General features: G+C 47.1%; 1 protein-coding gene across 5 annotated transcripts in view; it reads right to left on the bottom strand.

Moving 5' to 3' along the window:
- SLC25A14 (solute carrier family 25 member 14) overlaps positions 1–19,363 on the bottom strand; it is a 534,240-nt gene extending 514,877 nt beyond the window's left edge. For 2 of the 5 annotated variants that reach the window (XM_069613102.1, XM_069613103.1), the window contains exon 1: positions 19,230–19,361. The gene's annotated coding sequence lies outside the window, so the exon portion shown is untranslated. Of the gene's footprint in view, positions 1–19,229 lie in introns of all 5 variants that reach the window. The other 3 variants (XM_069613100.1, XM_069613101.1, XM_069613105.1) reach the window with 3 other exon arrangements.
- Between the last annotated feature and the right edge of the window lie 2,332 nt (positions 19,364–21,695).

Genomic DNA, 21,695 nt, shown 5'->3' with positions numbered 1-21,695 from the left:
GCTAAGGTAGGGATTTCTCCTGCCTAAAGAAAATGAAGGGAAGTATGTGTCTGTAAGTTCAAATCAAAAGTCTGTATGTGTCAAAAACCTATGCTTGCCCTCAAATCTAGAAATAACAGTATTGGGGTTTTTCTTAACCAACAAAATAGTGTTCAAAAGAAAAGTATCAGCTGATCTTAGCTTAAAGGTTCTTCTTGGGTACCCTATCTCAAGATCAACACCTTTACAATAGCTGATTGCCACAACAATGTGCCACCAGATCTTGAGGTTCCCTTCCCCAAGTTCAATGCAGTACCGATCACACAAAAAGGAGATCCTGAGGTTCCCCTTCCACAGTTTTTTCACTCTCAGGGTTCCCCTTCTCCAAGACTTCACTGCAGCACTTACACTGATTACATCTGTTCAATGTTCCATACGAGATACAACAGGCCAACTTGACCCACCTCTTGGCTTGCTTTACCAACTGATTCACAGTTCTTTGTGGCTCATTTTCAATATCCTTTGTTTGTCATCATTTGGGGCTCTCTGGTCTAAGTGCAGTTGTCAGGCCACACAGTACGCCCAATACAGGTCACGCAACCAGGAACCCTAGGCTTCGCCTTGGCTTGAATCATAATGTTTGCGATCATCACATTAGGGAACTCTTTGGCCTCTGCATAGTTGTCGGACAACACATGGTCCACCCACTACAAGTCGGACAACCATAAGTTCCCTTAGCCTTGTTTGGTCCCTTCACAGGCTCTTCCGTCTCAGGCATTTGACTTCTCACCCTTGTATTCTCTTTAGTTAATGTAACACTTTGCTGCATCAGTTTTTATCTTCCCACAGATTTATGAGTATTTCTCACATTGGTAGTTAGAATACTCAAGTGACTGTTCAATTTTCCATATGCTTTCCTTTTGCTCACAGTGCTACTCACATAAAGCTTGACATTCAATATGTCTGTTTAACGTCAAATGTTTGTTCGGTATTCAATATTTCACAATCTTATTACAAATAGCACTTTCCATTCAGCAGTTCAGTGTTCAATATACTCAAATAGCAGTTTCGAGTCCGTTCGATATTCAATATAATGTGGTCTTGCTCAAATAATAATTTCCATTCAGTTCGGTATTCAACAGAATTCACATTCACTTGGACCATTACTTGCCTGCAGTCCCCTGGGAGCGCTCTGGTCGTCCTGTGTTCTCCGACACTCATCCGCTACTCACGTCTCCACGGTAGCGGTTCCTGCTGCTCCGGGTCACCTCTCCGTAGCGGGAAGTCAGACCGCCACGTTCACCGGGCACGTCCCGATCTCTCTTCGTGGCTTCTTGCTTCACAATAAAAGCGTACCGCCTATACAGTTCCCAACTGGCTTTGCAACTCCAGCTTCCTCTAGGTCTTGTCACAGACGGCGTCTCTCTCATCAGTTTGGCCGCTCCAGCGTCCCACCTTCCAGTTCGAAGGCTCCCGATCCTGCACCCACCAGCTGGAGGTCCTCCCGGATCGATGCCAGTATTCAGACTTCCGAGTCTCTTCCCAACACTGCAGTTTGCCTCTTCTCAGTGGCTGGTGATTCCTGCCTTTGCACACCAGAGTCCTATTACGGGGCTTCAGGTGTAAGCTGTTGATTTGTCTTGCCTCACCATATTGAACCCAATCAATGGGACATGCCTGACCTTCAGTACGGGATGCTTTCATGCAACTCTTTTTCATCTCAGTAGTAGAGTGGTGTTTGCGATAAGAAGTGTGCATTACTCCTAGTTGCTTCTTCCTCTTGTAAAGGAGGTCCCAGACATGACCTGCACCCCTGCCCCTCATTTAGAGCTACCACGATGGTACTCGCCAAGGCACGTGACGTATGAAAAGCAAATTAACCAACAGAGAGTTGCACTGGGACTCTGCCCAGTGTACGTTAGAAGATCCGTATCTGTTGAAGCGCCTATAACCAGACAACCCTGGGCAGCACAGTACCCTATCAGACAGCCATACCTGCCGCCAACACGAAATGAGGAGTGCCTACATACGGTCCACAAAGAGACCCCAAGAGCCCTAATGGAAGGCCAGTGGAAATGACAAGGGCCTGAACAGACTCGTGAATGAACAAAAGCCACTATCGAAGATAACACAGCAGTACAAGTAATTGCGAAATTAAATGTAATGCCACAGAGAAGAGAATGTTAAAACGCAAGAAAACGGTGCCACGAGACAAGATGGAAGCAACTGACCTGCTAAACGTGTGTAAATAGGCTTGGAACGCAAGATGCTAAGAAAACGATACTGCTTGCAATGCTTAGTAGAAGATAGAGCGGCATGCGCCAACCATATATCTACAAGAAGGCACATTATACAAGTGCAACTCCATTTTGTAAAAGCAGAAATGTACCCAGTCTGTCAGAGGCCTGACAGGCCAAGTTTCACAACCCAGCCAGAACCGAGAGGAAGAGCGGAATCGAAACTCAACAGAAAGCTGCTCATGCCGGGGAAATCAAGGTCACCCAGGGAAAGGGAGGAGAGCGTCAGCTCGCAAGAACCAAACTTCAGAGCATACCAGCTCGCCCGTGAAGGTCAAGATAAGAGAGGCCCAGGCAGGTGGCAGGGCCGAAGCAGAATTAAATACAATAAAAGCTGGAAACTGAAGCAAATTCAGGGTGAACAGACACGTGACCAGCCAGGCGTGAAGAGGTACCATCACCTGATGTCACCCAGAACCCAGGATGCCATAACTTTGCCCGATAAGAGGCTACAGTCCCGAGGCCAAACCCAGCCAACAAATTGACACATAGCCCTAAGATACTGATTGATGGAAGGTAGGCAGGGTGAAACTTGGTACACCAGGCCCTTAGGTGTCCATTCTGCTAATTAAAATGGGAATTTATATCTAGGGGTGTAACCTGCTCAATCACAATGGACCAAGTTATCTGGAGTCCTATAGATAGTAGAACCAATGAAACGTCGTACTTGAGATGACGTCAATCACGTGTGATGTAGTGGGATGGGCGTAGACGCCCACTCGATAAGAGTTATCCAATCTGCATGCCCTATTATCATATAGAGATAGTGCACCTATACTTAAGTTACCTTTCCTAACCAATTATATTGCATGTCGAGTTTTTGTAGCGTTAGATGTCAATGATGACGAATATTGCTTATAAAAATTGCTGTTCAACTGAAGTTCGAGGAAGTCGGAGCGAGATAGGTGATCGCAATGCTGCTGATTTCCATTTGTTTCTCTGTTTGATGTACTTACCATTAAACGGACTTCCCTTTGCCAACTTACTGAGTCCTCCTTATTGAGTCGTGTTGGAGTAAGTGAATCCTGCACCCCCATTCCTCACATGGTGCAGCTATCTTGTCTTGCAAGTTCTAGAGGGTGAGCGCTGACCTATGGGCCCGTCAGTGAATTCCGCCCCTCATGAACACTCTTCTCAGTACTTGGTGGGGACTTGCAGTGAAAAGTCGGGCCTGAATGCAAGTAGCCCATGAAGGCTGAGGTAAGGGAGGGTAATTTAGTGTCAGAGACGGGGGAATACCATGTCTCACCCTTAGAGGTGCTTTTCCTCTTCTGTGAATTTTGTGGGAGTAGAGGAGAACTGATGAATTGGGGTTTACAATAGTAAGGGTATATTCCTAGTGAGGCTCTTCTGTACTAAAGCTTCCCATCTGCTGGTTTTAGGCCTCAGACCCCCACAATCAGCATGGGATAGCTTGGGCCTTCCTCCACCCTGGTCATGCCTAAGCAAGATGAGAGCCTTCACCTCACAACATTATCTGGGCAGAAACAGACTCTTTCAAGTCACAACAAGTTTTGCTTTTCACTTGCGTCACTTCCCCGTCTCATTCCTCTCAAGTTTTCATCTCATTGGTGGGGATTCCCAGGACCTTTTCTCAATGGTCCCATTGGTTTAATAGTGTCTTTTCAGTGAATGCACAAACCCTGGCATCCTTAGTCGTGGACTTCTGATCAAATGATCCAATTAGGGTGGCCACCATATGGAATCATTGTTCTGGAGATGCCACTTCACAGGTGAGTCGGTTGCCCTGGCTTATCCAGGTCAACTGGCTCTTTTTTCAGTGCCCACCAAAACTAGTATCAGGGATCCAAATAAGGATTTGACTAGCGGGAGCTAAAAGCAGCACCCGAGTATTTGGCATCACTCAGTAAGCAGGAACCACGAGTTGTTATATAGTGCTCCACTAATGGAACCACCACAAAAAGGTGCAAACTATAACTTCGTCAATTATACATGACCAATTATGCTTTAAATGTTTCCTGGATGTGTCCTAATACTCATGTACACACATTCCCAAACTTACATATTTGGGGAATCTTCATAGCACCAGTTGGCTTGGGGAGCCAAAGTTAACTTCTGGTAGCTGTTTGTGTCAAGTCAACCAGGCTCTCGTATACTACTCACACAGGAGCTAAATAACTCCCAGCAATTTTGAGTCCTGTTAGGATAAGCATACATATCCCTCCATGCGTATTTAAGGGGTTATATGAAGTTTTTCGGTGTGGTTGGGAGGCACTTTGTCTCAGCAGATAACTCATGGCATGTCGGTGGAGTGGGGGAGCACCTGCATGCTGTGTGTCCCTCCTCCCTCAGCTACACTCTGTTATGTTAATGTTATTTATAACGCGCACGGCCGCTCATAGCAATACTTTGTCAACAGATGTAGTGTGGCACCTATTAGCCATCATATCTATTCCACCGGAACCTCCACCTTAATCTAGCAATGGTAATCCTAGGTTTGTTCTATATATACATTTTGTAGTAGTTTTAGGAACATAAATACACTGACGCTATATACCTCTACAAAGTTAAAATATATGTGTTGATTTATATTTTATTCCACTCGATTTTTGCTTTGCAATTCTTTTTTCTTAATTGTACAATGTAGGTAATTTGAGAAAGGGCTACGTTTCATTTATATGGTATATCTTTTCCTCTCTTTTTTTACATTGTGTTCTGCATGTAATAAATAAAGAGAAAAATAAATAATGTGACAACAGCTCGCACCCTTCCTTTTGGTCAATACTGATTAACATTCCTCATGTCTTTCGTAGCCAGAGCGGACGGCAATCGATTTGAAGGTGCCCTGGGATTTGAATATGTAGCATCATCATCCCTATGGCTCCCACAGCAGATCGCATATTAGACTGCAAAACCTGTTTATCCAGCTCGATAGATTATATCCCTGCACGGCCAGTGGAAGTATGTAATCTTCCCAGGTGAAAGCATGGCCTGCCGACACACCTCTAATTTCTATTAAAGGTGTTTTTTTTCCTACAAATTCGAGGCGGTGCCGGTCATATACTTAGCAGAGAGACAATTTGTCCATTCATCAGTCGGGGAATGGCGCCAACTTTCCACGTCAAGCCGGGCTCTGTGGCCAACTTGGTTACTGAAGGCTAGTATCCATCATGCCCGATCAACAAAAATATCAATCATCTCTCATCATAAAATAATTAACGATTCAGGGAAAAAAATCCAAACACTTCCCCCCCCCCCCCCCCCCGCAAAGAAGTTTTTAACGGATTTATATATGTGGAAATTATTTAAATGTCACTTTAAATGAAGGGCACGCTACCGGCAACAACTCAAAGCTGTTGAAATCAATTTTCATTGGTCTACGACCACAACAATCAACTGGTTTTGCCACAATTAAAGACTTTAGGGACCACTCCACTCTATACTAGACTGATTTAATCACGCCATTGGTAAAACAGTTGCTAAAAAGAAAACAAGCGTATATGTTTGCGCGTGAAAAAGAACGGAAACATTTTATCCATTACCCGAAATTGTGCAGTAGTATGCAAGCGCTAAAATAAAAACGGTTGACATTACCCATGCAACAGGCAAGTTACACATAGGACTCTCCCAATAACAACGTGTGCACTGCAGGCCGCTTGAAATGCCTCACCAGAATGCTCAAAGAAAGAAAACCAGAAAGGAGCCAATCACCCGCAACTGGAAAAACGCTGCCACCCCTCAGCCAACATCCAGGCGGCATTCAAGAGTCCTTGTAGCATCCATAGGTGCTTTCATGGCACATGCCTGGGGTACACAAGGAGTAAATTCACATACCATTAGCATAGGCACTGCTGACTCATATAAATCAGCGCCCCATTTGTTTTGTTTGCAGAACTAGAGGAGAGTGACATTTAGTCGGTTCTTACTGATCTAGTGGCTGGCATATGGGTTTTTAGTAGGGGTCTACAGAACGCCAAATTCTAAATACTGACAAGTATTCAAATTGTTTTTTATATACATCAAGATTACAGTGTGGCACCCGAAGAGGAGAGGGGTATGGGATGGAAAAGATGGCTGCAGTAAAAAGGTAATTCACAGATCTTGTTACATTCAGAGCAGTATCAATGCATGGGAGGGGTAGAGGGCAAAGTGTTGGAATGTTAGGGGAGACAACCTCTAAAATGCACCTTTGAGAGAATTGCAAATAACAAATGGTAGAAGCAAAGAAGCTACAGCGAATTAACTGAACTCAGTATCTGGGAAAAGTGGTATCAGCTCACAGAGTTCATGTCTAATGAAGCTCAGCGATAGAAATAAATAAGTGCAAACTTTTTACCAGCAAAACCAGTTTCAAGGCACTAGAGAAATACAATCACGTACATTAGATTTAAAACATATTCAACATAAAACATATTAAACAGTTCAGGCCTCCGCAGGATACAGCAGTGTTTTATCGGTCTTAGAGATTCAAGAAATATTTTTTTTTTTTAAAGAAGAAGAGCAGATGTCTTTTTGTCTTGACGCTGTGCCTGTTCACAGTGGGAGAGTTGTGACTAAGGATTGGTAACATATTCCAAAGGCGACAACCCAAGGAGCTGATCATTTTGCCCCACCCACTTTCCCATGTGTCAAACGGGTCCACAGAGAAGTTGTAGATTTCGCAATCAGTGGCTTTCCCTACATTGCCATTAGGGGTTCAAAGTCAGCCAAATTCCGCTCTGCCGATTCTCCCTCGGCCATACCAGCCTATAAAAGAGGTCTACATTTTGAGTGCTCTTCCACTTTCAGAAGAGACAAGGCCATCTCTGCCTCCCAATCCCACTACTAGAACAGGGCTCTCTGCGTCCCACGAAAGCAGAGCATTTTCACCTATCAGCCCTGGTCTGAAAGGATGACTTTAGAGACCATCCTGGGGTCATCTGATGATCATCGAACTACACTAGAAGTCATTCCCACATCATCAGACGTCATCACGCAGTTAAAGTCATCAGCAAATATCTCTGAATGGTGGATGATGATTTGGGGATGAGCTTAGGATGACTTAATGAATATGCTAACATTATCCCCATTTTAGAAAACTCTTTGTTCCTGATGCTTTTAGGATGACCTACTGATCACTTCAAGAGATTGCACGTTTGTCCCTGATGATTTGGGGATGATTCTGGGATAACGTGATGATTACTTCAAGAGCATTGCCATGAAACATGTTTGTTCTTGATGATTTGAGGATGACATACTGATTACTTCAGAACATCAGAGTTTGTAGGATGATATACGGACCAATACAGATTGTCATTCTGCTTTTGCTTAGTTGCACTTATGCTGAATGATCCCCGACTGTGGCAAGTGTAAAGCTTGAGACTATGTTGGGCCAAGGTAGAAGCCAGAGGCCTAAACATAGCATGCACCCATGAGAATCCTTTGCCATCCCAGTCAAAAGCAGGCACCCATCACCCTCACAATCCCCAATGTGGCATGGATAAAGCCTGAGAGACTATGTTGGGCCAAAGTGGAAGAAAGAGGCCTAAACATAGCATGCACCCCCTGGGTGAGAATCCTTTTCCATCCCAGTCAAAAGCCGGAACCCAGCACCCTCACAATCAATACATTTCCATGCTGACTTGTTAGGTAAGAATTGGTGTTGTCCCACTGTGTGAGACTACACAACACTAATCTGCTTGGTATTAGGTAAGCCCAACTTTTGGTATAGGTCTGAACTACACATGATGGCAGTGTGACTGAGCAGCCAGGCCTATCTGAAGAGGGATTACTGTGAGCTGTAGAGCTGTACAAATGAAATCTGTAAATACAAGTAGCCAAGTAACACTTACACTCACGGTTTCAGTAATAAATAGTTATTTATTTAATTAACATCATTTTTTAAACAAGTGTTCTTTAGAAAGGCAATTCATGTAACAATATAAATATACTTTAAAATTACTTTTCAGAATTAAAGCAAGTTAGTGGATAATCTTTGGATATGCTTCATACACAATTGCTACACCGTGGGTTGACTTCAATCACAAGGACAATAATGGCATTTATAGATCACACTAGTTATACTTTGCAGATTCTGAGGTTGCAGAAAGGAAAGGTTTAAGGAATGAAAAAGGTTAAACAGGTTCTAAGTATATGTGAGGACAAATAAATCTTCCAATGAAATCTAGACATGCCTTTCCCAGCAGTAACAGTCTAAAACAAGTTACCACCTATGAGGGACAAACCATATCAAAGTCAGTGGGCTAGAAGAGTCTGCAGGGAGACCCAGGACAGCCAAGGTCAATTTGAAACAGTCTATGGAGCTGAGGCACTTCTTAGAATCAAATGTCTTGCACAATGTTAGAGCGTTTGTTAGAAAATCACTTGTAGGGTCGCAAGCTGTGAAAACACAGTTGGAATCAACTCTAAAAGTAAGCCACTGCAATTCCCAACTGAGAAAAGCAAGGCTACAAGACAGTGAGGTAAGTACCCTAAGTCTAAACAGTATCTCTGCTTTGAAGAAGAGTGGTCCAGCTGGCTTCTGTCCAACTACAGCGTTGCAGACCCCGTATTCCTGAGCCTTGTGAGGACAAGAGGGAGGACATCTATAGGGCTCCGGCGGTGGTACTTCGGAGGTCGTTGGCGGCTACGGGCTCTTTTCGGTTCTGCGGCACTTCACGGGTTTCAGCGCTTAGTAAACAGCTTTGTTGCGGATCTCTGGTACCGGTTGGGCTTCCTTCACTCCTTGGGTCTGATGAGGGGACTCTAGCTCTGGTCGTCCTGCTTCTGGAGGATCCATAGGAGACTCCTGGAGCTTCTAGCGGGATTTCAGACGTTTCACTCGACTACGGATAACTCGACCCCTAGCACTTGGTTCTTGCAGCAATGAAGAAGTACAGCCAGACAGGGAAGATGGTCCAGTGGAGTTTGTCTATGGGTTAGTTGGTCCCATTAACCCAATGGGAGAAGTCCATTCCGGAGCTTCTCTGTCTGAAAAGGGAGTTTCAGCACAGCAGCAGGGCTTCACCGGGAAATTCAAAGGTCCAGAAGGATGCAGCAAGCTTCGTTCACGGTTTCTTCGTCGGGTGTTTCTCCCAGTGGTCGACTCTGCCTCTAGTCCCAAAATCCTCGACTTTTAAGCAGGTTTCTCCCAATCATGCACAGCCTAGGCTGTCAATCACACATCAGGGTCGCTGTCTTAAAAGGACAGCCAGCCAGCCATTCAGGACTGGTTGCATTCAGGCATTCCTAGAGACAAAGGACAGGGGAGTTTCAGGACCCTCCCTCACATCCAGACAAACTGGAGCCAGAGGCGTGACTCAAGGCTGAAGTGTGCCAACGGCAAGACAAACAAAGGACTTCAATCTGTTTGACGCACAGAGTAAAACCCAAGAAAGACCTCACAAACAGAAAATAGCAAAAAAAGAAGACAGGGGGCGTTTTGATAAAATGGTTACCCCTGGGTACTATACTGCAGCTGAGGGTTCAGCCTGCGGTAGAAAAACACAATGGTAGGAAAAATTAAACCACTACCACTAGTCATTTAAAAGTAGGGAGGGCAACATACAAATGTTACAACAGAATGTAGGCTAAGGGGCTACTAGGTAACTCCCCAGCACTCCACATAAGATGGTGTGTGCTGGACCCACAAAGAGAAAAGGTAAGTAAAGTCCTTTTCACTTTACTATGCTTGGGAACAGTAGTTCACATAAGAAAAGGCATTTTAAACCTTATGAGAAATCTAAAGGATTTCTCAGTGACACTGCACTGAAGTTGATGTGTGTCACCATACAAAAAGTAGATGCATATGGAGTTTGTCAGACTCCCAAAACAGTGAAAAGACATAATCCAAAGGTCAAAACACATGATGCAGTGGGAAAAGGGTCTCACTCACCCCAGGGTTAAAATGAAAAAGTCCTACAGTCCAGCAAAAGAGCTGGGGGTCTCTAAGGTTGAAGGGAATTATCACAGAAATGAGAATTCTCCTTAACATGACTGCACGAATATATGCCAGTATTCACATGCACTCCTTCACACAATATTCATGTTTGCTTTGCGCAAAATCAAATATTCAACAACCATAACGAAAAGTACCTCCAGGATAAAAGAAATCAAAAGAAAAGGATCCACAAAAGAAAGAAGCAATAAACAAACGGAACCACAAAATCCCATCAACTACCCACCATATACAAGCAACAACAAAACACAAACAGCAAATACTAAACCCAAAAGACCATGAAAAACACCAATCGAAAGAGGACGCCCACTAAGGAACACAACCCACGCATCAAGCCTCACCACAAGAAAGACAAAGAAGCCAGAAAAGACAACAGAAATAATAAGAAATCCCAAACCACTCGGGAAGGCACGGACCAGCATGATCCCACAACCCCAAAAAACTCGACAAACATCTGAGATGGCCCAAGGAGACATACAAATAACAGAGCAAAGACAGACTACAATGCTCGCTACCTGTCCACATACGACAAGGTGGTAAACAAAAACAGCACAGCAACAATGAACCAACAGCCAACAAGCTTCACAAATACAGACCCAACCAGGACACCAAACGGATGACAACTAATAAACCATCCCAACCCGGTCTCCACCATGGACAATACCCCAACCAGAACAAGGAACACATTGGAAACAATCACACTCACTCTGCACCCCCTATATCACCAAGACTGGAACAACAGAGGGGTAGCAACCCTATTTACCACCTGGAAACGAACCAACCCCGCCATAAACCTTATCGGTCTACTCAACAAAGAGACTGACCAACAAAGAACCACCCCACCCAAAAGACTCAACCGGGAAAAACCCACCTGGAACGGAAACCCAACCAACAACAGACTGGTCAGAACAAGCAATACTAACAATAACCCAAAAGGGAAATCCAGCAAACTACACGGCAGCCTCCTCAACATTAGATCCATGGCAAAACACTCAACAGAAACCAATGACCTCCTAAGCGAAGGAGGCACAGACGTGCTCTTCCTTACAGAAACCTGGCTATCAGACAAATATAACACCATCGCGAACGAAGCAATACCCGACAATTCTAAATTAACACACGCCAACAGAGAAAACCGAAGAGGAGGTGGAATCGGAATTATACACAAAAAACACACCCGGGCATCTCGAATCATCACAACCAAACGCAGAAGACTATGAATCCCTCCTAATCAAGATAGAACGCAACGACCAATCCAACATAGTATTCCTACTGATCTACAGACCATCTTCTTCCAACCCCAACTTTGCAACAAAACTAGCGGACGAGGCCGCCATGCTATCAACCCACCACGTAAACCTAGGTGAAAGAGATCCCACCGATACAAACATAGATACAACAGAAGACACACTCAATAATTGGATCACCAAAGCCATTGACCAATTAGCACCAGCTAAAACATTCAAAGCAACACAACCAAAAAAAAACTGGCAGCAAAATGGTTCACAGAAGTGAAAAAAAAAACAAAAAAAAAAACGCAAAATGGAAACAAAATGGAGAGAACAATACACCAGACAAGACTAAATAAAATACCAAAGACAACTCAAATTGTACAAAGCAGCAGTCCTCAAAGCAACAACAAAAGAACTACTACGCCACAAGAATCGGCAAACAATTCATAGAAAGAACTCCATCACCCCTACACAAACACTTTGTGAAAATCACTTACACCAGAGCAGGGTCTGTGTAGTAGCTGCACAGCAGTTACTGCCTTTTATCAGGCATTAGCCTGCGCAGGTATTATTATATATGTAGTCAGTTACACCAGAGCACGGTCTGTGTAGAAGCAGCACAGCAGTTACTGCGTCTGTGAGCATTAGCCTGCGCTGGTACTATAATATATGTACAGAGTCTGTGCAGTAGCCGCACAGCAGTTACTGCCTCTGCGAGCATTAGCCTGTGCAGGTATTATATATGTCTTCACTTACACCAGAGCACGGTCTGTGTAGTAGCTGCAGAGCAGTTACTGCGTCTGTGAGCATTAGCCTGCACTGGTACTATAATATATGTACAGGGTCTGTGCAGTAGCCGCACAGCAGTTACTGCCTCTGCGAGCATTAGCCTGTGCAAGTATTATATATGTAGTCATTTACAACAGAGCAGGATGTGTGTAGTAGCTGCACAGCAGTTACTGCCTCTGTGGGCATTATCCTGCGCAGCTATAATTATATATGTAGTCATTTGCACCCGAGCAGGGTCTGTGTAGTAGCTGCACAGCAGTTACTGCGTCTGCAAGCAGTAGCTGGCGCAGGTATTATATATATAGTCACTTACACCAGAGCAGGGTCTGTGTAGCAGCTGCACAGCAGTTACTGCGTCTGCGAGCATTGGCCTGTGCAGGTACTAGTATATATGTACAGGGTCTTTGTAGCAGCTGCACAGCAGTTACTGCGTCTGCAAGCATTGGCCTGTGCAGGTATTATGAAGGTGACGAACGGGTGAACAAAGAGAATGGAGGAGGCACCCCGATAACCGGGGCAGGGGCCTTCCTCCTTGCGCTCTCCCCCACAGGGGCAGGGGAGAGGGCGGCAAGGTGAGCAGAGGAGAGGGCGCCAAAAGCCCACAAAAGCCCGCGAAGGGCAACAAAGGAAGAAGGAGGAGCTGGGGCTACATAAGCGGCGGGCGCCCGGCACAGGAACACTTGCAGCTCGTCCAGCAGCCGGGCGCCCGCCAAAATCGGAGGATTTCGTTTTCCAGTGGAGGACTTCGTTGTTGCTGTTTGGGAGTCTGTGATCCCGCGATGCTGTGGCTGCAAGAGTGCTTTTTTCGACACAGAGGGACGAGGAGTGACGATGTTGGGGCGATGGCCAGTGAGGTGTTCCAGCGGGGAGATTTCCAGCGAAGGAGTGGATGGTGTTTCGGCGGGGAGTGTGCTTCGGGTAAGGATCGGGGTGGATATAGCGCCATATGCGCGCCGTTGTCGCTTCGGAGGTAGCTGGGTGCGCTTCCGGATTAATGGGAGAATGGGGTTTAAGTTTTAGCGCTTTTGGTGCGGCGGCGGGCGCATATGGGGTTGGCTCCGTGACGGGCGGTCTCCTCGGTACATAGCCCCTGGGCTGATGAGTTTGGCAATGTGAACTTCCACTCGGGAAGAAACGCGGTTTAAAGTATCTGTTTAAAGTGGCGCAGCGAGTAGAACGCTCGCTTTGACACCGGTGCAGAGTCTGCTAGCGCAGGTTCGAATCCCGGCGGGGCCAAACTCGGCCGTTCATCCTCCCGAGGTCGATAAATGAGCGCCACACACCGTGGATAGTGATGGGAGGCGCTCGGATACCGGGGGGTTCGTAGCGCGGGATGGGTGCCAAAGTGTGTTTTCTGCGCGGGCACATGGAGCAGAAGCGGGCTGTCCTCATTACTCGAGTTACCCGTTGTTGTGTTTCCAGGTGCAGCGTCGGCGGTTTGGATGGCCTCTTCATGGTGTGGGTCCTGGTGGGGTCGTGTGGCGGCGAGCCCGATTGATTTTTTGTGCTGCAACACAGGCAAACCTAAATGTTAGATCGGTCTCTGTGGCACAGTCAGTGAGTGTCGTGCCTTGTACCTGATGGGTTGGGGGTTCGCGCCACTGCTCCGGCTTCAAAATTCTGAGAGCGTTCTGAGAAGGGGTTACAAATTTTTGCCGGGAGGATGGCTCAGCGGCGGCGTGCTCGACTTGGAGACAAGAAGACACGGAGCAACACGGGTTCGGTCCCTGGGTCGCCCTTGGAGACATCTGGGTATTGGGCGCATTGTGAATAGCCTGTCATGGTGCTAGTGGTCACCAGTTTCATGTATTGTGTTTGGAATTGTGTCCGGAGGGAAGGGAGGGGGGTGTCATTCTTGCACTCGGGCTTGGTTTTGGGTCACGACATCTCCGCGCTGGGTCTACGTCACTCCCGGGGTATGTCCCTCCGGGGTACGCGCTCGTATTAAACGACAATAAGGGAGCTGGTCGGCGGTCGATCTTATGGGAATTGCGGCAGGGGTTAAGGTTTTAGGTGCTTTTGATGCAGGGTGTCCAGTCCAACAGCTCAGTCGGGCTAAGCTGCGTTAGGGCAATCGTTGTGGAACTAAGTAGGAGTATACAACTAAGGAAGAATTGTGGGAGTAGTGGTCCGATTCGCACATTAATAAGCGCTGCAGCAGAACTTGCGGAGTAAATTACATATGGCACCTTAGGGGTCGGACGTGGGTACCGGTCTAATGCCCACCCAGGTGGCACATTTTGGGGAAAGTTGAAGTTGGGAGCTGAGGTTGTCCGCAACATGCAGATCAGGCAGGTGGTTTCTGTTAGCACAGCACTGGGTGGGTTGGCACACACGAGTGGTCCCGGTGGCCTAATGGATAAGAAACTGTTCGCCTAATCCGGCGGTGGTTCGGGGCAATCGGGTTTTTAAGGCAGCATTCTTACTTTATAAGGAGGAGGATAGCTCAAGGGGTAACGTGCTCACCTTGGGAGCAGGACGGTACAAAGCACTCCAGGTTCGTCCGCGCATAGAAGCCTCTGGGTATTGAGCACGGTAGGAGTAACCTAACATAGTTCATACACAATTATTAAGAGGCTCTAGAAAGGCGGGCATGACTTCTTCCATTACGGTTGTGCGGGCAGTAGTAGTTGAGGTCAACTGGTTTAGTATTGCAGGCACGGGAGGGCGTCAAGAAAGTGACAAGGCGTAGAAGCTACTATGGTGTGTTACTTCACTGTGCGCCGTGGAGTGTTGACCAGTTACTGTACGGTAGTCGTTAAATTGCACAACTTACGACACATGTTACTGTCAAACGCCTCCTTGGGAACTATTTAAACTGTCGGTACGGAAAGGAAAGATCTGACGCATGCAACGGCGTAGCTCAGGGGAGGAACGAAGATATTGTGGTTGTAATATAACTGGTCAGTTCACTACTTACAGCTGTATAAGCAGGTGTGATGTGCATTTGGGACGAAACAGGGCCAGCTTTTCACTTAAGAGGGTTCGCCTAGGGTCAAGGGGCAAGGCACAGTATGGTATAGGCGCAGTGTTCGCTGGTATGGTTGGAGGCCATGATTGCATAAGGAACGGATAACCCCTAAGGTTGGTGTGGCAATGCGGTGCCTTTACAAGTGAGGTCCAGGTATGGGCACAGCTTTAAAGAACTGCTGCAATGCGTGCGGGCTGAAATGAAATGGGGCCAGTGGCCGTGTTTAGGAGTTTGCGTCTAATGTTTTGAGCCCATTTGGGTGCATTATGGGAATGGTAGTTGGGCACAGGATTGGTATCAGATTGGCTTTTATTCGGTAAAGTAATGTATGCCAGACGCAGTCATGCCCCTGGCCGGGGTTTAGTGCCTTGTATACCTACTAGACTAAGTCCCAGAATGCGTTTAGGCATTTGCCATGCGCATTTCTAAGTAAGGCGGATTCCATGCAGCTGCTACGCATTGGTCAAGGTGCTCTCTATTGTTTGGAAATGGAAAAATGGCGGCTTTACAGTGAAGACATTTTCTTTCATTACACAGGCATGGGATTGGTTTTTCAAAAAACAAAAGTAATCAGTTGTTTTCCAGTAATGTCCACACGAATAATGGGGAATACTTGCTACGAATAGGGATTTTCTGACCATTGAGGTTAGTAGGTGCAAACATGGTGTAAGTGCATGGCCATGGGATATGGTTTCCCGTGGTATTACTGTACATTGATGGTAACAGGTGTATGCACAAGGCCATGGAATATTGGGGTATTTACTAGCCATCGATGGTAGCAGGTGCAAGAAGGGTGCATGGCCAGGGGAGGGTGCCTGGCGTACCCCTTAGGCGTATACACAGCCCACAACTGTTGGGTTTGAGAGATGGGTGCGGGGATATCTCCTGGGTTGATCGCCTTGGCTTTACGGCAGGGGGGCATATGGCCAGGCGATTGGGGGGACAGCCCCGGGTACTGTTGCGTGGGGGGGGCACTGCTGCGCGTAGTGAGTCACTGGTCCCTCCCGCGGGATAGCACGATAAGGGCACGGAGGTAGATGGATACCTTTGTAGGCGGTCATACTTGGGCAGAAACTGGTGGTCTCGGTATAGGGTATATTTTAGTTGACCAGGGGGACACCGAGGTGGATGCACAAGATGGCATACCCTGCAAGGCAGGAGGTCCAGGTTGGGGGCAGGGTGGGGTACCTTATCACGGCATGACCTGGTAGTTGCAAGGGCACCAAAGCGTGGGAGATGGCTCAGGCTATCCATTGGGCTGCTGAGGTGGCCACGATGGAGACACATCGCAATTTATTGGGGATTGTGTGCACGGGTCAGTTAGGTTGGAACAAAGATAACACCAGTATGAATTGGCCAGGGGTGAAGGTTGCTGGGGCACGCAGGTCAGTGGCTGATGCACAAGAGGGCATACCCTACAAAACAGGTTGTCCAGGTTGGGTCATGGTGGGGTACCTCATCACTGCAGGGCCTGGTAGTTGCAAGGGCAGCGATGCGGGGGAGAGGGCTCAGGCTATCCATTGGGCTGCAGAAAGTGGCCAGGAAAGTTACTAATACACATCGCAATTTATTGGGCTGACGCACAGGGGTCAGTTCAATGGAATCAATATAACATTACTAGTATGTAGCAAAAGGGGGATAAGTTTTGAGCCAAAAGACAAGTCAGTACGTACAGTAGCTTTGTGTATAGACTCCACTACTCGGGAGTTGGACCAGCGCCTCTTGGGAGCCTAACACGGCAGGGGCGTCTGGTGGTGGCAACGAGGGCTCCGCTTCCTCGAACAAATGGCTTTCTCTCAGCCCGAAAACAGCTGTAAGGGCAGGGAGGTATCAGGCACGGAGGGTGGAGAGAGTTGTGTCCACGAAGGGGATGGTTGGATAATGCAAGGAACGGAAGCGGACCAGCGCCTCTTGGGAGCCTAAAAACGGCAGGGGCGTCTGGTGTCGGCAACGAGGGCTCAGCCTCCTCGAACAAATGGCGCTCTCACACCCCTAAAACACCTGCAGGGGCAGGGTGTTACCAGGCACGGAGGTTGGGAGAGTTGGGCCTAGTAAGGAGATGGTTGGAAGAGAAGGAGGCAGTTGGCTTCAAAGCAGTGGTAGAACCAGGAGCCGGTGGTGCGAGAGCAGGTCAAGGAGGATGGAAATGTGGGGTGGGACTGAGGTACCCCAGGATCAGGCACAACTGGCTAAGGTGACATCCCTGGTCAAAGAAGGATAGAAGGACGGGCACCGGGCAGCAAGGTGTACACGGAACTTCTAGAGCTACAAACTAGGAAAAGGGGGAGCCACGGTGGGCGGTAACCCACCTTTGGCGTGGCGGGTTGTGGCAACCTATGATAAGACAAAGACTCCGAATGAGCCATTGCTAAACCGGAAGGGGCTTCGCCCATTCTAGACAGCGCCTCCTGGGAGCCTAAACGGCGGGGGTGTCTGGCGGTAGCAATTGGGGCTCAAACTTCCCCCCAACAAACGGCGCTCCCCCAGTCCGCAAAGACCTGCAGGGGCAGGCGGTTTCTCAGACTCGAAGGCCTTGGGGGAGTTGTGCCTGCAAGCAATATGGAGGTAAAGGGGGAAGCAGGACGAGGAGCAGTCGCCACACCTTTTGGAACTAATTTTTAATACCTGTTTGCAGTGGTTATGTATATGTAAAAATAAATCTGCGGCCTTGTTATGCCAAAACAAGAGAAATGTCTCATGAAGCACCTTACTGGAGGGGAAAGGAAAGGGGCTTGCAAAATGAGAAATGGTTGATACAAATGGCATAGCTAATGGACAAATGCCCAGGTTATGAAGGTGACGAACGGGTGAACAAAGAGAATGGAGGAGGCACCCCGATAACCGGGGCAGGGGCCTTCCTCCTTCCGCTCTCTCGCCCCTCCCCCCACAGGGGCAGGGGAGAGGGCGGCAAGGTGAGCAGAGGAGAGGGCGCCAAAAGCCCACAAAAGCCCGCGAAGGGCAACAAAGGAAGAAGGAGGAGCTGGGGCTACATAAGCGGCGGGCGCCCGGCACAGGAACACTTGCAGCTCGTCCAGCAGCCGGGCGCCCGCCAAAATCGGAGGATTTCGTTTTCCCACCCTCCCACCCTACAGTTATGAGGAAACCTGGACGTCGTTGTCGCAGGATGACCAGGCGGGTTGTGGCAACCTATGATAAGACAAAGACTCCGAATGAGCCATTGCTAAACCGGAAGGGGCTTCGCCCATTCTAGACAGCGCCTCCTGGGAGCCTAAACGGCGGGGGTGTCTGGCGGTAGCAATTGGGGCTCAAACTTCCCCCCAACAAACGGCGCTCCCCCAGTCCGCAAAGACCTGCAGGGGCAGGCGGTTTCTCAGACTCGAAGGCCTTGGGGGAGTTGTGCCTGCAAGCAATATGGAGGTAAAGGGGGAAGCAGGACGAGGAGCAGTCGCCACACCTTTTGGAACTAATTTTTAATACCTGTTTGCAGTGGTTATGTATATGTAAAAATAAATCTGCGGCCTTGTTATGCCAAAACAAGAGAAATGTCTCATGAAGCACCTTACTGGAGGGGAAAGGAAAGGGGCTTGCAAAATGAGAAATGGTTGATACAAATGGCATAGCTAATGGACAAATGCCCAGGTTATTAGATATGCAGTCACTTACACGAGAGCAGGGTCTGTGCAGCGGCTGCACATCAGTTACTGTGTCTGCGAGCATTGGCCTGTGCAGGTATTATTAGATATGTAGTCACTTACACCAGAGCGTGGTCTGTGTAGTAGCTGCAAAGCAGTTACTGCCTCTGCAGGCATTGCAGAGCCTGAACCGTACCGTAAATGAGCTTCGGAGCAGCTACTGTGTTTATGCCAACAACAGGGTGCCCCATGTAATTTCAAAACCAGATGTTTATAAAATCACGTACTTACAATATTTAATTTCAAAATGTGATGAGTACAATACAAGTAATTACAGCTTCAACGTGCATTCCTAGAGGTTGCAAAAGGGCTCCTCTTAATAATAACAAAGGGGTGAGAACCTCTAAGTTGATGGATGCTAAAAGAAATGCATATAAAATTCAATACAAGGGCTGGATCGCATACACTCACCTGATGCTGCCTCGAAACTAGACATGCGCCTTTCCTGAAGGGTAATGTCTAGTTCCCATTCGAGAAACGGACCATACACGGCCCCGTCCCCACTTCATCACGTGGGCCGCTCTGTAGCACCGTGGGTTTCAACGTCCGCTTCATCACGTGTGCTGTCCGACTCACGTGGGTTTCAACGTTCACGTCATCATCATTTTTGCACGACGAGCTGAAAGGCAGGGCGTTGTGGGAGCGATTCCTCCTTTGCAAAGGGTTGATACTAGTTCCCATCCGAGAAACGGACCATCGGTTGTTAGGGCCATTTCTCAGATGGGAAATAGCTGCTTCAGTGTGAGTGAGCTAGTTCCCATTAGAGAAATGGCCCTTTTGCCCCTAGTGGCCAAGTCCTGCATAATAATGGGAACTAGCCCACTCACACAGAGAAGGCTAGTTCCCATTAGAGAAATGGCCCTTTTGCCCCTAGTGGCCAAGTCCTGCATAATAATGGGAACTAGCCTACTCAAACTGAGAAGGCTAGTTCCCATTAGAGAAATGGCCCTTTTTGCTCCCCTAGTGGCCAAGTCCTGCATAATAATGCGAACTAGCCTACTCACACTGAGAAAGCTAGTTCCCATTAGACAAAATGGCCCTTTTTGCTCCCCTAGTGGCCAAGTCCTGCAAAATAATGGGAACTAGCCCACTCACACAGAGAAGGCTAGTTCCCATTAGAGAAATGGCCCTTTTTGCCCCTAGTGGCCAAGTCCTGCTATTTCCCATTAGAGAAGTGGCCCTAGTGGCCAAGTCCTGCATAATAATGGGAACTAGCCTACTCACACTGAGAAGGCTAGTTCCCATTAGAAAAATGGCCCTTTTTGCCCCTAGTGGCCAAGTCCTGCATAATAGTGGAAACTAGCCCACTCACACTGAAGCAGCTATTTGCCATTAGAGAAAGTGCCCTCTGACCTGGAAAGGCAGAAAGGTCCTCTCGTCTAATGGGAACTAGCCCGCTCACACTGAAGCAGGTATTTCCCATTAGAGAAAGGGCCCTCCGACCTGGAAAGGCAGAAAGGTCCTCTCGGCTAATGGGAACTAGCCCACTCACACTGAAGCAGCTATTTCCCATTAGAGAAAGGGCCCTCCGACCTGGAAAGGCAGAAAGGAAAGGCAGAAAGGTCCTCTCGGCTAATGGGAACTAGCCCACTCACACTGAAGCAGCTATTTCCCATTAGAGAAAGGGCCCTCCGACCTGGAAAGGCAGAAAGGTCCTCTAGGCTAATGGGAACTTACCCACTCACACTGAAGCAGCTATTTCCCATTAGAGAAAGGGTCTTCCGACCGGGAAAGGCAGAAAGGTCCTCTAGGCCAGGGGTCTCCAACCTTTACGTTAGCTAGAGCTACTTGTAGTGGATGCCAACAGTGGAGAGCTACTAGCGGACGATATCGGGGTGGGGATATTTATAAGCCTCTGAATTTTTACCAATATTTTTTGGGCTTGATTATTTCCCCTCTATAAACAGATGGAATAACCTATGCCTTCACGAATATATTAAGAACTTCAAAAACCTCTTTGTTGCATTATTATTTATTAGTAGCTGTCTCAAAAAGACAGATATTTGTTGGACTACCATACAAATATCCTGTAATTTTTGTGCCCCTTCCTTTGCGTTTTATGCAGGCTTTCTACATGCTAGGCACACTATTATTTTCCAAATAAAAAAAAAGTAATTTCCAAATTGAAAAATGTTGCTTGCGTTCAAAAGTTTTCTTTGAAATGTTTTTTTTTGTCAGACACCACACATACTCTGTTATTTGCCGGTAAGATAGCTTAGCGGGTTGAGCGCTCGCTGCTGCTATCTGAACGTGATCTGCAGGTCGTAGGTTAAAATCCCAGCAAGGCCAACTCAGCCTTTCATCCTTCTGAGGTCGATACACGTACCAATTTCAGTTGGGTGATTTTGCATGTAAATATGTGCTCTGTAAAGCGCTTTGGATTAAGGCGCTATATAAATAACACATCATTATTATTTGTGTGCCCCTCTGTGTTTTAGCACAAGTTATATTAAAGATGTTATATGCTTGTCAAACTGGTTAATCACAAATGCTTCTGTTATGCTGACAGCAGTTTTTAGGAAATTAAACTGTGGGTTCATGGGTGCCAACTTTTGATTTTCACAGGGGCAGAAATATCCCTCACCTCAGCCCTGAATATAAGCAAGCAACCAGCCCACCCATACCCTGGCCAAACACATTGTATAGCACTTTGTTTATAATGCATTGCAAAAAGTCATACGATTAACAACCTGTAGTTTTGAATATATAACATCTCAGCATCGGTCTGTCAACCTGCTGAACTACCCTGGTAGGCTTCTACTGTACAGCGTGTCTATGGATTGCTTAATGTACTAAAAGTGGGTGTACTTGTGTCATGGAAGTGATTTAAAGTGGAAATGTACGGTGTGGAATTTGGAAAGAAATTGCACCATTTTT

Source organism: Ambystoma mexicanum, chromosome 5p (genome assembly GCF_040938575.1).
Source record: "Ambystoma mexicanum isolate Mex_15411 chromosome 5p, UKY_AmexF1_1, whole genome shotgun sequence".
NCBI classification, from domain to species: Eukaryota; Metazoa; Chordata; class Amphibia; order Caudata; family Ambystomatidae; genus Ambystoma; species Ambystoma mexicanum.
This window is presented reverse-complemented; position numbering and strand designations above follow the sequence as displayed.